The sequence below is a fragment of the Stomoxys calcitrans genome, chromosome 1 (genome assembly GCF_963082655.1).
Source record: "Stomoxys calcitrans chromosome 1, idStoCalc2.1, whole genome shotgun sequence".
In the NCBI taxonomy this organism is placed as follows: domain Eukaryota; kingdom Metazoa; phylum Arthropoda; class Insecta; order Diptera; family Muscidae; genus Stomoxys; species Stomoxys calcitrans.
In genome coordinates, this window is record NC_081552.1 from 44438242 (window position 1) to 44452757 (window position 14516).

Consider the following 14516-nt stretch of genomic DNA (forward strand, 5'->3'; position numbering starts at 1 on the left):
TCTCTTAATCGTGTGCCATATATAGGGAAGCCAGCCAGTAATGAGACTTGTTTATTTCAAGGCTGGCTACTACTAAATCTTCAGTGCTTAGCGACGGAAGAAGAAAAACATTTAGTCTTATCTTTGCAAGAAGAAGTTTGAGAAGTTTAAATCCCAGAATTCTTAGTCCACGAACCATTCCTCCACACACTCATGGTTCCTGGATAAGAACCACGTCAAATCCGCCTGCCATCAGGAGGACCTTTAGTGCCGCCAAAGTGGCCTTACAATGGTGGAGATTTATCTGTAGAAACCGGACTATAGCCAGGATACAGAACTTCTACCACTGTTGTGTTAGTCTCGTCTTCTGTCTCCACCAGCTGTTCATCCTCAAAAGATTCGTTAGAACTTGTCATGATGAGCTTCTGAACGCATCCAGGGGCAGGTGAGAAAGCTGAGGAACCATTCCTCCTCAGGACACTGGGCACTTGCGGTGTGGACGATTTCTCTTTAGATACTTCACCAACTGCTGCTGTCGAAGTACTTTCTGAGTTCCCGCTGGCGCACATTTTGAGCCCAGTCCAACTTTGTGACCCACCTACACAGGGCTTGTCGGCAAAAACTGCCTGATTCCCCAACCCCACCGCTTCTATAGACATTAAGTTTCAACTTGTTGAATCCGTAGTATACAACCCTTTCAGACTTGTTGAGGTCTGCGAGATAGCCGGAGTTTAGTACGAATACTGCATGTCTCCGGTCGCCATCAGCCTCATCCAGTCTACCCATCTTTCAGTCGGTGGTTGAAATATTGGGGTTACATTCCCTTAGTCTTCCATGTATGGTCGATAGTTCCTCAGGCAAGTGATCAACAACAACTGCTGAGTCGTCTCCTGATTGCCCAACCCCACCGCTTCTACAGACTTTCAGTTTCAACTTGTTGAATCCGTAGGATACAATTCCTGGACTTATTAAGGTCTACGAGACAGTCGGAGTTTAGCACGAATGCTGCATGTCTCCAGTCACCATCAGCCTCATCCTGTCTACCAATCTTCCAGTCGGTGGTTGAAAGATTGAGATTACATTCCCTTAGTCTTCCAAGTATCGATTCAGGATCTGAGGGAATCCTTGGTATCCAAGCATACGCCACTGTTCGAGAAGGAATATCTTTCTTCTTGACTAAATCTAGTGCTGCACCTGGCCAGATCTCACCAATCTTTTTTAGCGCACAACGATACATTTCAATTGAGCATTGATCGCCGAAGGTAATTAGCCTGTATCGGCTTCGATACCAGCCTGCATCGTCACAAACTGGAAGAGACCCAGGAAATTTCGCAAGGATATCGGAGTATACTAATAACAGTCCATTGACTATCCCACTCCAGTTATTCCTAGGTATGCAGCCCTGTTCTTCTCCCTTGTCGACAACTGACATCACCAAACTGTCCCTAGCGACATTAATAAAGGACCCATCTTACTGTTGTTCGTCCTAGTTCTTTTAGGTATGGGATGCCCTCCAGGTAACCGCAGCCTTTTGGCTGACTACAATCTAGAATCTAGTCGTGCAGTATTTGGGGTAGCCTATGTAGCGAATTCCCGTGCCCAATTAAGGCAGTCTCTCTCCCTATTAGTGAGAGTCTTAGGATCATTCGCACCAAGCCTCTCAATAAACCTACAATGCGTCTTCTATTATTCCAACCTCTTAAATAGCGTATTGGTTTGCCGGGGAAGGCCGATGGCCTAGGAAAATTATAGACATGCGATGAAAGAATAGGTTTGGTGAACCAGGTGTACCACCACCGCAGCTGGTGGGTCTTTGTAGTCCATTCTATGCCTACTCCCGGGGTCTAGATCTGCCGCTGTACTGGAAACAGACGCAGATCATCAACCGCCTAATGGATACCTCTATCGCAGCTATCCCTGAGTGACTTAAAGCCACTCAATAAGAGAATGTACATATAAACAAATTACCTTCAATCAATACAAGTTCTGCTACTACTGGCAACATCCTGGTGAAGTGATGTCATTGTCACCTTAAGTGCACTTTCCCTCTTATAACTAATTTGTAGATACGCCAATGGTTATCTTAAGCACTAATAATTTCTTCAGATTACCCTAATAATATATCCCCTACTACGGATCAAATTTTACCTGTCTGGGCCGAATCTTGGGAATCCACCACCATGGATTCTGCTTAAATATGGGAGCTACATCAGTTGTTGAAAGTCATAACAGAACACCGCATGCAAAATTTCAGCCACATCGCATAATAATCGCGGCTTGTAAGGGCTCAAGAAGTCAAATCGGGAGATCGGTTAAATGGGAGCTATATCATGTTCTCGGCCGATTTGGACCGTACTTGGCACAGTTGTTGAGAGTCATAATTTAATTTAATTTAACAAAAATTGCGGCTTTTAGGGGCTCAGGAAGTCAAATTGGGAGATCGGTTTATATGGGAGCCAAATCAGGTTATACACAGATTTGGACCGTACTTGGGCACTGTTGTTGGAAGTCGTAACCGAACACCTCATGCCAAATTTAAGCCAAATCAGACAAAAACTGCGGCTTGTAAGGGCTCAAGAAGTCAAATCATTAGATCGGTTTATATGGGAGCTATATCAGGTATAGACAGCTTTTGATATTTGGAAGTCATAACAGATCACTATTGAGGCTTTCAGGGGCTCAAGAAGTCAAATCGGGAGATCGGTTTATATGGGAGCTATATCAGGTTATAGACCGATTTGGACCATTCTTGGCACAGTTGTTGGAAGCAAAAGCATAACACTATGTGCAAAAATTCAGCCAAATCGAACAAAAATTGCGGCTTCTCGGCAGATCGGTTTATATGGCAGCTATATCAAAATTTGAACCGATGTGGGCCATTTGCAATCCCCAACGACCTACATGAATATGAAGTATCTGTGCAAAATTTCATGCGGCTAGCTTTACGCGTTCAACCGCTATCGTGATTTCGACAAACGGACCGACGGACATAACCACCGTGTCGAGACGATCAAGAATATAGGTACTTTATGGGGTCTTAGGCGAATATATCGAGGTGACTAGAATGACGGTGACGGAATGACTAGATTAGTATACCCCCATCCTATGGCGGTAGGTATAAAATTAGAAGTTCATCTTAAAGAGTATAATTTATTATATAAAAGATTATCAATACGTATAATTGACAGACATATGTGATATATTTCGGCCCAATCGATTGTTAAATGAGGGGCAATATAATTACAGATAAAATATCTAAAACTATATATATCCGAACAATATCCAAATTTGAACCGCACACATTTTCCATACGTGTTCAGTAAATTTCGACCAAATCGGTTGTTTAATATTGATGTTGTCTAACTTTGAAGGAATATCCCAAATACTATATATATCGGAGCTATATACAAATCTGAACCGATTTTCTCAAAATTCACTACTTTGAGCGTGTGTCTAATGATAGCAATCTCCTATGGTGAGATGTAAAAATTACGTAGGGGGTTGTGTTTTACACTGGTAAGAAACAAATATAATTTTGCTGTGCCAATCGAATATTTTTTCTAAACTGACAAATTTTGACGTTTATCAAAAAATAAAAGTAAACAAGATGTGCGCGACACATAATAATAGAGGAGAAAACCAGAAAATAATAATTATTTGCGTAATGAATACTGCTAGCAATTATATTGCAAATGCGAACGTTGCAATATGGAGATCTGGGTATGGAGATGTTTACATGAGAATGATAAACGAAACTCATGCCAGGTAAACAAACTGACGCCGTTATAGAAAAACCACAAAACGGCGGCGCTATCATTTAAAAAACTACAAACACAAAACAGTACTTTTGTCCATTATTGTTCAAAAACAACCTTTTAGACACCCGTTGCTAATGATAATAAACAACAAGTAAAAAGGCGTTAAGTTCGGCCGGGCCGAACTTTGGATACCCACCACCTCGGGTATATATGTGAACCACCTTTCATCAAAATTCGGTGAAAATTTCATATCTTATGTCATATAGCAGTTATATCGAAATATGATCCAATTTGGACCAAATGCTGATAAGTACAAGTCATTGTTTAATTGTGTATAACAAAATATTGGTCTTTTTAGTTGTTATATCTAAAAATAAACCGATCTGAACTACATACGACACGGATGTCGAAAAGCCTAACATAAGTCAGTGTGTCAAATTTCAGTGCAATCGGATTAAAAATGCGCCTTTTATGGGGCCAAGAATTTAAATCGAGAGATTGGTCTATATGGCAGCTATCTAGACCAAATTGCAGAAATAGATGGGCCTAACTTAACTCTTTGTTCCAAATTTCGGCAAAATCGGACAATAAATGCGCTTTTTATGGCCCCAAAACCTAAAACCGAGAGATAGGTATATATGGTAGCTATATCCAAATCTGGGCCGATCTAAGCCAAATTGAGGGAGAATCTTGAAGGGCCTAAGACAACTCACTGTCCCAAATTTCCGCAAAATCGGATAATAAATATAGCTTTTATGGGCGTATGACCCTAAATCGGAGGATCGGTCTATATGACAGCTATATCCAAATCTGAACCGATCTGGGCCAAATTGAAGAAAGGCGTTGAAGGGCTGAACACAACTAACTGTCCCAAATTTCAGCAAAATCAGATAATAAATGTGGCTTTTATGGGCCTAAGACCCTAAATTGGAGGATCGGTCTATATGGAAAATATATCCAAATCTGAACCGATCTGAGCCATATTGACGGAAGATGTCGAAGGGCCTAAGACAACTCACTATCCCGAATTTCAGAAAAATCGGATAATAAATGTGGCTTTTATGGGCCTAAGACCCTAAATTGGAGGATCGGTCTATATGGCAGCTATATCCAAATCTGAACCGATCTGAGCCATATTAACGGAGTATGTGAAAGGGCCTTAGACAACGCACTGTCCCAAATTTCAGCAAAATCGGATGATAAATGTAGCTTTTATGGACCTAGGACCCTAAATCGGAGGATCGGTCTATATGGCAGCTATATCCAAATCAGGACCGATCTGGGCCAAATTGACGGAGGATATCGAAGGGCATAACACAACTCACTGTCCCAAATTTCAGCAAAATCGGATAATAAATGTGGCTTTTATTCGCCTAAGACCCTAAATCGGCGGATCGGTCTATATGGGGGCTATATCAAGATATAGTCCGATTTAGCCCATCTTCGAACTTAACCTGCTTATGGACAAAAAAAGAGTCTGTGCAAAGTTTCAGCTCAATATCTCTATTTTTAAAGACTGTAGCGTGATTTCAACAGACAGACGGACGGACATGTCTAGATCGTCTTTGATTTTTACGCTGATCAAGAATATATATACGTTATAGGGTCGGAAATGGATATTTCGATGTGTTGCAAACGGAATGACAAAATGAATATACCTCCATCCGTCGGTGGTGGGTATAATAATTTTACTTATTTTATGCCAAGTAAGTCGTTTAAATGTAGTGCCGTCTGACCACAATGTAGGCGGCTAAGTTATGGCGCACACAAGTTGGTTACCAAAACGCAAATGAATTTACAATTACTGACATGGGACTGTGCTCAATGAAACGTCAAAATTTGGTGTGCTGTCAAAAATCTTACTAGCCCCTGGGCTACTCAAAAATTTTATATTGACCAAAAATCATTTTTCATCTTCCTTCCTTCCGGTGCTGAATTTTAATAAAGTCGAAGCATAAGTCAAATAGCGTTTGTCATATAAATAAAGAGTTTATATCTAATATATCGTATATATATAAAAATCTGAACCGATTTCCTTCAAACTTGAAATTGTTCTTTTTCTTCTAAGATTTGCTGAGTTTCATGAAGATCGGCTGGCCCGTTGATTTTAACGACACTTTGGAGTTCAGATTCCCCACTGAGTGTTTTCTCAATATGAAGATCCTAGCCTATCCTTATCTGTCCAATCTTGAAAAAGACAGCCATGCCCTCGTAGAACGCCACATCTTTACTCTTTGCCAAACTTGCCACGGAGACTTGATCAATGCCCACACAAGGGTGGGGACCCCCCCGACACTTACAGTGACATTTTAATGACTAGTTCGTACTCTACCTTTAATACCGTTCATTTGATACCCATTTTGTCCCAATCGGTAAACATGTCCGTTCGGGTGGGATGGGGGGACGCCCCAGATTATTTGGCCCCAAAATGTTATACCAATTTCAAGTTTTTGGGGTACCACAAGCTGCCATACAAAATTTCGCATAAATCGATGCACCCATCTCCAAGATCTGGCGTTTGGGGGAGTGTCCGCCCCTCCCTTCGGATATCAAAAAATGTAGTACCCTATTTTCACCGGAGGCAAAAACTCTACCATCTGGGAAAATTTCATGAATATCGGTTCAGCCGTTTTTGAGTCTATACGGAACAGACAAATAAACCAACACACAAACAAACATAGCTGAACCGGGCCCGCTCCGCTGCGCCTTTTTTACTTTATATGGAACAAAATTACCCTTCGAATATTTATTTTCGATAATTAAAGAGCTTTTAATGAAATGCAATGCTTCGAAAATATAAATACCTATAACTGAATACCATATTATCTTTATTGGTCTATGAATTCGCTCGGAGGGTTAGGGTCTTAATCCTATGGGGGGATCCAGATCGTGAAAATATGAGGCTATTACTGAAAGGTAGTAGGAAGTCAGTATAGCTATTGGTATCATAACGGGACACATAGGACTACGAGCTCACTTACGTCAAATCGGTGCGGCAAGGGATAGCATATGTAGGGCATGCGGGGGAGATGATGAGACGTTGGAGCATTTCCTTTGTCATTGTCCGGCTTTCGCGTCTAAGTCTAACAGATACGGGCACTTGGGTTAAGACAAAATACCAGACATGTACCAACTTAGAGGAGTGGTATTGAAAACAATTATGGATTTTGTAAGTCGCACGGAATTCCTAACTTAAAATTTTCTTTTTAGATGTTACTTAATAGTTTTCAGAGCGCACAACAAGCCGATTACTGGCTTAGGTGTATATGCATAGTGGCGTGGGGCGGATTAATATATGCACCCTCTTTTCAACCTAACCTAACCTAGGGTCTTGAAAGACCTTATTTGAGCTCGATATTCCCATGGAGAATTTGGGAGTCGGAAGGCCCCCAGGGTGGTGGTTGGTGGGTTTAAGGGGTGGTGTGGACTCGCGAAAGTGGGTATAAATTTCGTGCTCCCAATTCCTTTAATCTGAGCCCCATATTGGTATGATCGGTAAATATGTATGTCCGATTTAGAGGTGTTTTTGGTGGTGAGGTGATCCCTCAGACACTTAGTCCTTAAAAAAATATCAGCGTTGTGCTCCACTCTCAAATACCATTTATTTAAACTTCCTCATATTTCCATTGGTTTATAGGTAGTTTATGGTATGAGACGTCCCCCAAAAACTTGGCCATCACATATTGCCATTGTCGGTAAATTTCTACTCTTTGGGATACATCAAATACACGGTCCCACATTTGGATATCAGATTCTGTTTTCTGTAGGATAGTTTAGGCGTGAATATCAATCCTAAGTACGAATATTCCGATGTGATCGTAGTCTCGTTTCCGTTATAAAGGGGTCTACCAAAACTCACTGTGCCAAATTTCAACGAAATCGGATGAAAAATGCTCCTCTTAGAGTTTCACGAACTAAAATCGGGAGATCAGTTTTGACCATACGTGACGTAAGTTACACCCTGTAGAGGCTCAAAAAGTAAAATCGGGAGATCGGTTTATATGGGAGCTATATCAGGTTATGGACCAATTCAAACCATGTTTGGCACGTTTGTTAGAGGTCATAAATACCGTGACTGTGCCAAGTTTCAGCAAAATAGGATAAGACTTACGTGTTCTAGAGGCTCGAGAAGTAAAATCGGAAGATCGGTTTATATGGAAGCTTTATCAGGTTTTGGGTTGATTTTAACCATACTTGCCACGTAAGTTGGGGGTCATTGGAGAAGTCAATGCAGCAAAATCGGATAAGAATTCTGTCCTGTAGAGGCTCAAAAAGTAAAATCCGAATATCGGTTTATATGGGATCGGATCTTGGAGCAAGCGGCTCGCCACAACGAGGGATACATGTGCATTCCCACAAAATCCATGCGGTTGGGACGCTGGACCAGTAACCCGCACCCGGAAAACTATGAGAAACAAAGGAATAGTAAAAACGGACCCCCCAACGTTGACGATCCACGCAAACGAAAAAAGGACCATGATTTGCGGATCTGCACCCGGAATGTCCGTACTCGTTATAGAGAAGGTGCAGTATACGCGCTGGCGGTTGTATTATAGAAGTACAAGGCAAACATTACCGCCTTACAGGAAATGCGATGAACTGGGAATGGCGTCACTACAACACCAAACGGTGACGAACTATAATATAGCTGCCATAACACAAGGCATGAATTTGGCTGTGGATTTGTGGTTAGTCGGAGACTGAAACACCTTGTCTCCAGCTTTACTCCGGTGGATAATAGGCTAGCTACAATCCGCATAAAAGCCAAATTCTTCAACATCAGCCTTATTTGTGCCCATGCCCCGACGGAAGACAAGGACGAGCAGACCAAGGATATTTTCTACGAACGCCTAGAGAGAGAATATGACCGCTGCCCCGCCCATGATATTAAAATCGTTCTGAGAGATTTTAATCGCTGCGGCAAAAAAAAGTTTAGTTTTAGTTAGATTCCATGGCTGTCACCCAATCAAAACACAAGGAGCAAAATTGATCACGTTGTGATAGATGGAAGGCATTCTTCCAGCTTGTTAGATGTACGATCGATCCGTGGAGCGAATATAGATTCGGATCATTACCTTGTTGCAGCAAAGGTTTGCACCCGTTTGAGCATGGCGAGGAAAGTACGATCTGACACTGCACGGAAGCTGAACATTGAAAAGCAGCAAACACAACCGATGGCAGCGGCATACTCCACTCGACTAACCCAACTTCTTGATCCGATGATATACTGGCGCAATGGCAAACTATTTCCACACCATGGAAAATGCCGCGAAAGCCGTAGTTGGGTACCGGAAGCCTCCTCCAAGAAACCCATGGTACGACCAAGAGTGTCGAGATGCTACTAAAGCCAAGAATGCGGTATATAGAACAGCCCTGCAATCAGTAACAACGCGCCAGATGAAGGAGAGGTATCGGGAGAAAAGGAGAGAGAAGAAACGTCTATTCCGCAGAAAGAAAAAGGAAATGGAAAGACGTGAGTGTGAGCGAGTTGAGATGTGCAGGAGTCAGAATGAAGTCCGGAAATTCTACCAAAGAATTAAACATCAAACCGATGGCTTTGAGAGAGACAAAGAAGGAAATCTGGTAACTGACACAGATAACATGCTGAGGATATGGAAAGAACATTTTACGAATCTGCTAGTGTCCGACGTTGGCGGCGAAGAGGATACCGCAGAACCAATCAATGATGTTGGTATGGAATGTTTACCTCCTAGTCCAAGTAGCAGTGACCCGACTAAAGAACAACAAGGCAGCAGGAGCTGACGGGTTAGCCGCTGAACTATTTAAGATCGGATGCGAAATGCTGATAAGGCGTATGCATCAGCTTATCTGCGCAATCTGGTTAGAAGAACGCATACCCGATGATTGGAACCTCAGCATATTATGTCCCATACACAAGAAAGGAGACAAGACGTAATGTGCCAACTACATAGAGATAATTGGGCCCTATCAATGCGGCTTTAGACCTGGTAACTCCACCCTGGACCAGATATTCACACTGCGCCACACACTGAGTGTGTAAAATTTTAGCAAAATCGGATATGACTTACGTCCTCTAGAGGCTCAAGCGGTAAAATCGGGAGATTGGTTTATATGGGAGTTATATCAGGTTTTGTGTTGATTTTAACCATACTGGGCACGTAAGTTGGGGGTCATTGGAGAAGTAATTGTGAAAAATTTCAGTAAAATCAGTTAAGAATAAGAATTGCGCTCTCTAGAGGCTCACGAAGTAAATGTCGGTCATTACACAAAAATACATGCATTGGGAAAAGTACAGCTAATAAGCAGGGTTGTCGAGCTTGGTTAATATGGTAACTGTATCATAGATGCGTTTTCGCTATTAATACGATTCAAATACAATATACAAACGCACGGCCCTTGAAGCCATCACACCTAATATGGTTGAAAAGTCCTTTTAATTTTTGGCTTTTTGGTGGTTTTTTTATTTGTGTCATTAGTTTTTGGGTTAAAAAATCACATCAGTGTGCGCTAAATTGAGATTTAAGAAACATCTATAATTCGGTCTCAACAAGAAAGCCCCAGGTATTTCGAAATTGCCAAAAATGTTAATACAAATTACAAGATTTTCTTCTTTCTATTTTTTGTTTACCTTTGTTTCTGCAAATTGTATGAATTTGCAAACAAAACACATGTTTTAATTTTTCGAACAGTGACTTCGAAAAAATTATTTCGTGTGAATTGGCGGTCACCTAAATATTTATTTGGTGAAACGAATGTTGCCCAAAAAGTAATTGCTGATTTTTCATATAGTCGGCGTTGACAAATTTTTGCACAGCTTGTGACTCTGTAATTGCATTCTTTCTTCTGTCAGTTATCAACTGTTACTTTTAGCTTGCTTTAGAAAAAAAGTGTAAAAAAGTATATTTGATTAAAGTTCATTCTAAGTTTTATTAAAAATGCATTTACTTTCTTTTAAAAAATCCGCAATTACTTTTTGGGCAACCCAATATTTTTGGCGAAACCAAGGTCACATCGGATTAATTCTAAGTGTAGTTATAACTAAATAAATAAACAAAAACTGATTTTACTTACTTTTTTTTGTAATATAAATAAAGTACAAAACTAAAAAATACACTTATTACATTTATTCTTCATCACTGCTAATTGTTAATCGTGCACGCTTCTGAGTCTCGTTCATTTCGGGATTTTGTTTTTTAAATCTGTTATTTTTGATTGTTCCTTTATCAGCTTTTTGTAAATCTCCATGTATGGTAACATACACTTTTCAATCGCCTTTCAACATTTTAAAAAAGCGACTCAAAGTTTTTGGTTGCACTTATTCTCCTTTCCAGATCCTTCACCGTTACTTCGAGCGTTTGGATCTCGTCTTCGGAGTCACTGCTTCCAGAATTTTGGTTGATATGACTTTCCGATATTATTTCAATTAAATCCGATTCTTCAAACTCGGTTTCCTGCAGTAAATCTTCTGCCACCATATCAATAAAACCTTTACCGTCGATTAAGTGAGCAACTTCTTATATCTCGGTCAATTCGATTTGTAAAGATTCGTAACTTTCCACTTTCTCAGACGGCCATATCTAATGCCAAATTCCACTCAATGTTGATTTATTCAGTTCCTTCAATGATTGGCCTATAATATGGATACTGTCTTTGATTGACAATTTCTTCCAAGCGCTTCCGAATCCATGTTAGAACGAGGTCGTTTGCGTGTTAAGGCTGGTACTACGTTCTTTTTTACGGTACATTTTTCGAAAGTCGTTCTTTCAGTGGTTTGACAAGGTTGATTTTTTGGGGTTTCTTTGGCCAAAATGTAGCCATTTACATATAAAATAATAATATGGCATCCAACAATTTATCAGCTGCTTACGAGCATGTATGTTTTTGTAATTTCAACCAAAGTTCAACCCTTCGTAATTAATATATAATGAAACACAAAACAATTTAAAAAATGACAAACGCTGAATTTTTTTGTTATATTAATAAGATTTTGTAGTATTTTTACTGTTATAAGTTAAATAAGCACAACTTTCCAAAAGCCTTTGCCAGCACCTTCCACTTTTATCCAAATATTGTTGTTGTAATTGCAAGACCAAAAGCGCAACACATTTTTTCACAAACCTTATTATTTCGTACAGATTGATTGAGTTGCATGTTGTGAAAGTAATATTTATTTTTCTTTCGAGTATATTTACTTATATTAAAAAAATACTTTCTTATTTATGCATCCACAAACCCTTTATTTTTTTCCCCCCAGAGTAAATACATGTGAGCAACATCACTAACACTAACAAACACTCAGTTACAATTATAAGGTTAGGCGATCGCGTTTATTTTTCGTAAGAAAATGCCTTGCTGCACAGCGACTGTGATTGTGCGGCGTCCCGAAATGTAAATTTTCCCAGATGAAAAAAGCAAGTTATGACGAAACGAACACATTTCGGCATTTTTTCCATTGTTTTTTATATGGAGTTTCAACGCGAAAACTGGTCTGAAAAAAATTTGACAAAATGGGTGAAGGCATCATAACACCATTTTGTAATTAAGAATTTTTATTTTTTAATGGTACTGCATATTACTTTAATTCTCCTCCTTCTATAATCTATGGCACCACGTTTCTAGGTGTCTCCCACCACTTGATCTTTCCATCGGGCTTTTGGTTGTCCCGTTTACGGTGCCTTCAAAGACTTCTTTGTTGGAGCTTCTTCATCCATTCTGACATGACCTATCCAATGCAGCCGTTGTATTTTGATACAACTATGTTATCGTCGTCATACAGCTCGTGGTTCATACGACGCCTATATTCTCCATTAACGCAAACTGGTCCATATATTTTACGAAGAATCTTTTACTCAAACACTCCAAGCACTGCCACGTCTGCTTTCACAAGTACCCATGCCTCAGAACCATATAACAGCACGGGTAATATCAGTGTCTTGTATAGTGTAATTTTCGTCTGTTGTTTCTAAACTTCCTACTTAATCCAAAGTAGCATCTGTTTGCCAGTATTATTTTTCGCTTTATCTCAAAACTGGTGGCATTCGTTTCAGTTACGGCGGTGCCAAAGTAGATAATGTTGCTGACAGTCTCAAAGTTCCCAACTTTCTCCATTTTCTTTATCTGACGTCTGGGTTCGAATCCTGGCGAGACCATCAAAAAAATGTTCAGCGGTGGTTTTCCCCTCCTAATGCTATTTGTTGGAGTGCCTCAATTATTTCCATAAACATTTGAAATTTTTAAACTCTTTCGTTCAGGTTTCTGATGTAAAAGTATTGTAGTGTAAAACAAAAAGACATAATAGACATAATAAATTGTAGCAAAGTACCCAACTTTTTCGTTCAATATTACTTAAATATATAGAAAATTAGCATGGCCCATTACTTTTTCGAAATGAAGCCCTTAACCGAAACTTAAAAAAGCTTTGAGTTCCATGTATAAAATATTAGAATCTGGGGTCAGAAATATTATTGCTTTGTATAAAATAAGGAAGTCAACTAAAAAAAATTAACCAACACAAAAGGATAAAATCGAAAAACCTTATACATACTGTAACACCATGAGGTTTGGGGATGTTTTTCCTCTTTAGAAGTTGGTAGGCTCGTTAAAATTTATTCTAAAATGACTGGAGAGCACTATGTAAATATTTTGGAAGAAAATCTTTATAGCAGTGTGGAGGAAATGGGCTTGGGGGAGTTTATCTTTCAACAAGACAACGACCACAAGCAAATGAGTAATGTCGCTAAAAAATATTTTGAAGAAAATAACGTTGAAAAATTAGAATAGTCTGCTCAAAACCCTAATCTAAACCTCATAGAGCATCTTTGGGTTATCCTAGATGACAAAATCCCGATGGAATCCAGATCAAATCTTGTAGCATTTTGGGAAAAAATGCAAAGGAGGAGCAATTTCGTACTAAATTGTAAAGTTATTTAATTTCTTACAATATTTATTAGAGAAGGGTTACTTTATTTTATCACTCGAAATTCCTTATGTGCCATATAGTTTGTACTATAAATAGAAAATATAAAGTAAGAATTCAATGTTAAGTTCATTATTAAATAAAATATTAACCGAATTAAAAATAAAACTAAAATTTATAAACATTTGAAAACAACAAATATATGTTTCAATGAAAAAATGAAAATTATTTAAAACCGCACTTTATTTTGTTCGACGGTGTAGCTCCCATATAAACCGGTCTCTCGATTATCCTTATTCGATTTCGAGAAGTTTTAAACTTTGCTGGTTTCATAGAAATTTAGTATGTAGAATAAAATTATCCCCTTCAACTTCATTTATTTTGTTTAAATTGTTGGTAGAATCCAAGATTCGACCCGGCCGAAATTGGTACGTTTTTACTTGTTAGAATTATGTAAAATTAGTGATTTTTTATTAGTAAAATTTTCCCCAAAATGTGGCATTTTATGGTAAAAAACATTTTTTGGTTGTCTTTATTGAATGAGAGTAAAAACATTTTATTCTTCACTTAGAAATTCTCTTAAATGTATTTTTTCACCATTTCGAGCTCACTTGCGAATGATAGCCCATGGCAACAAATCACGCTTGACAGCATGCTGTTTTGTATTTGATCTACCTGAGATGATCATGACCTACATGTCGCTGTTATTGCATTCCATGCCGCTCTTGGGTTTGGCTCCATTACGACCATCAACGAGCAAGGCACATTGCGTAGTCGCTCTCTATAAACGGCCATGTGATTGAAGGTGTGGATAACTTTTCCTATCGTGGCAGCAAAATAACAACAGAGGATCAGATGCGCGAACGTATCAACAAGGCTAG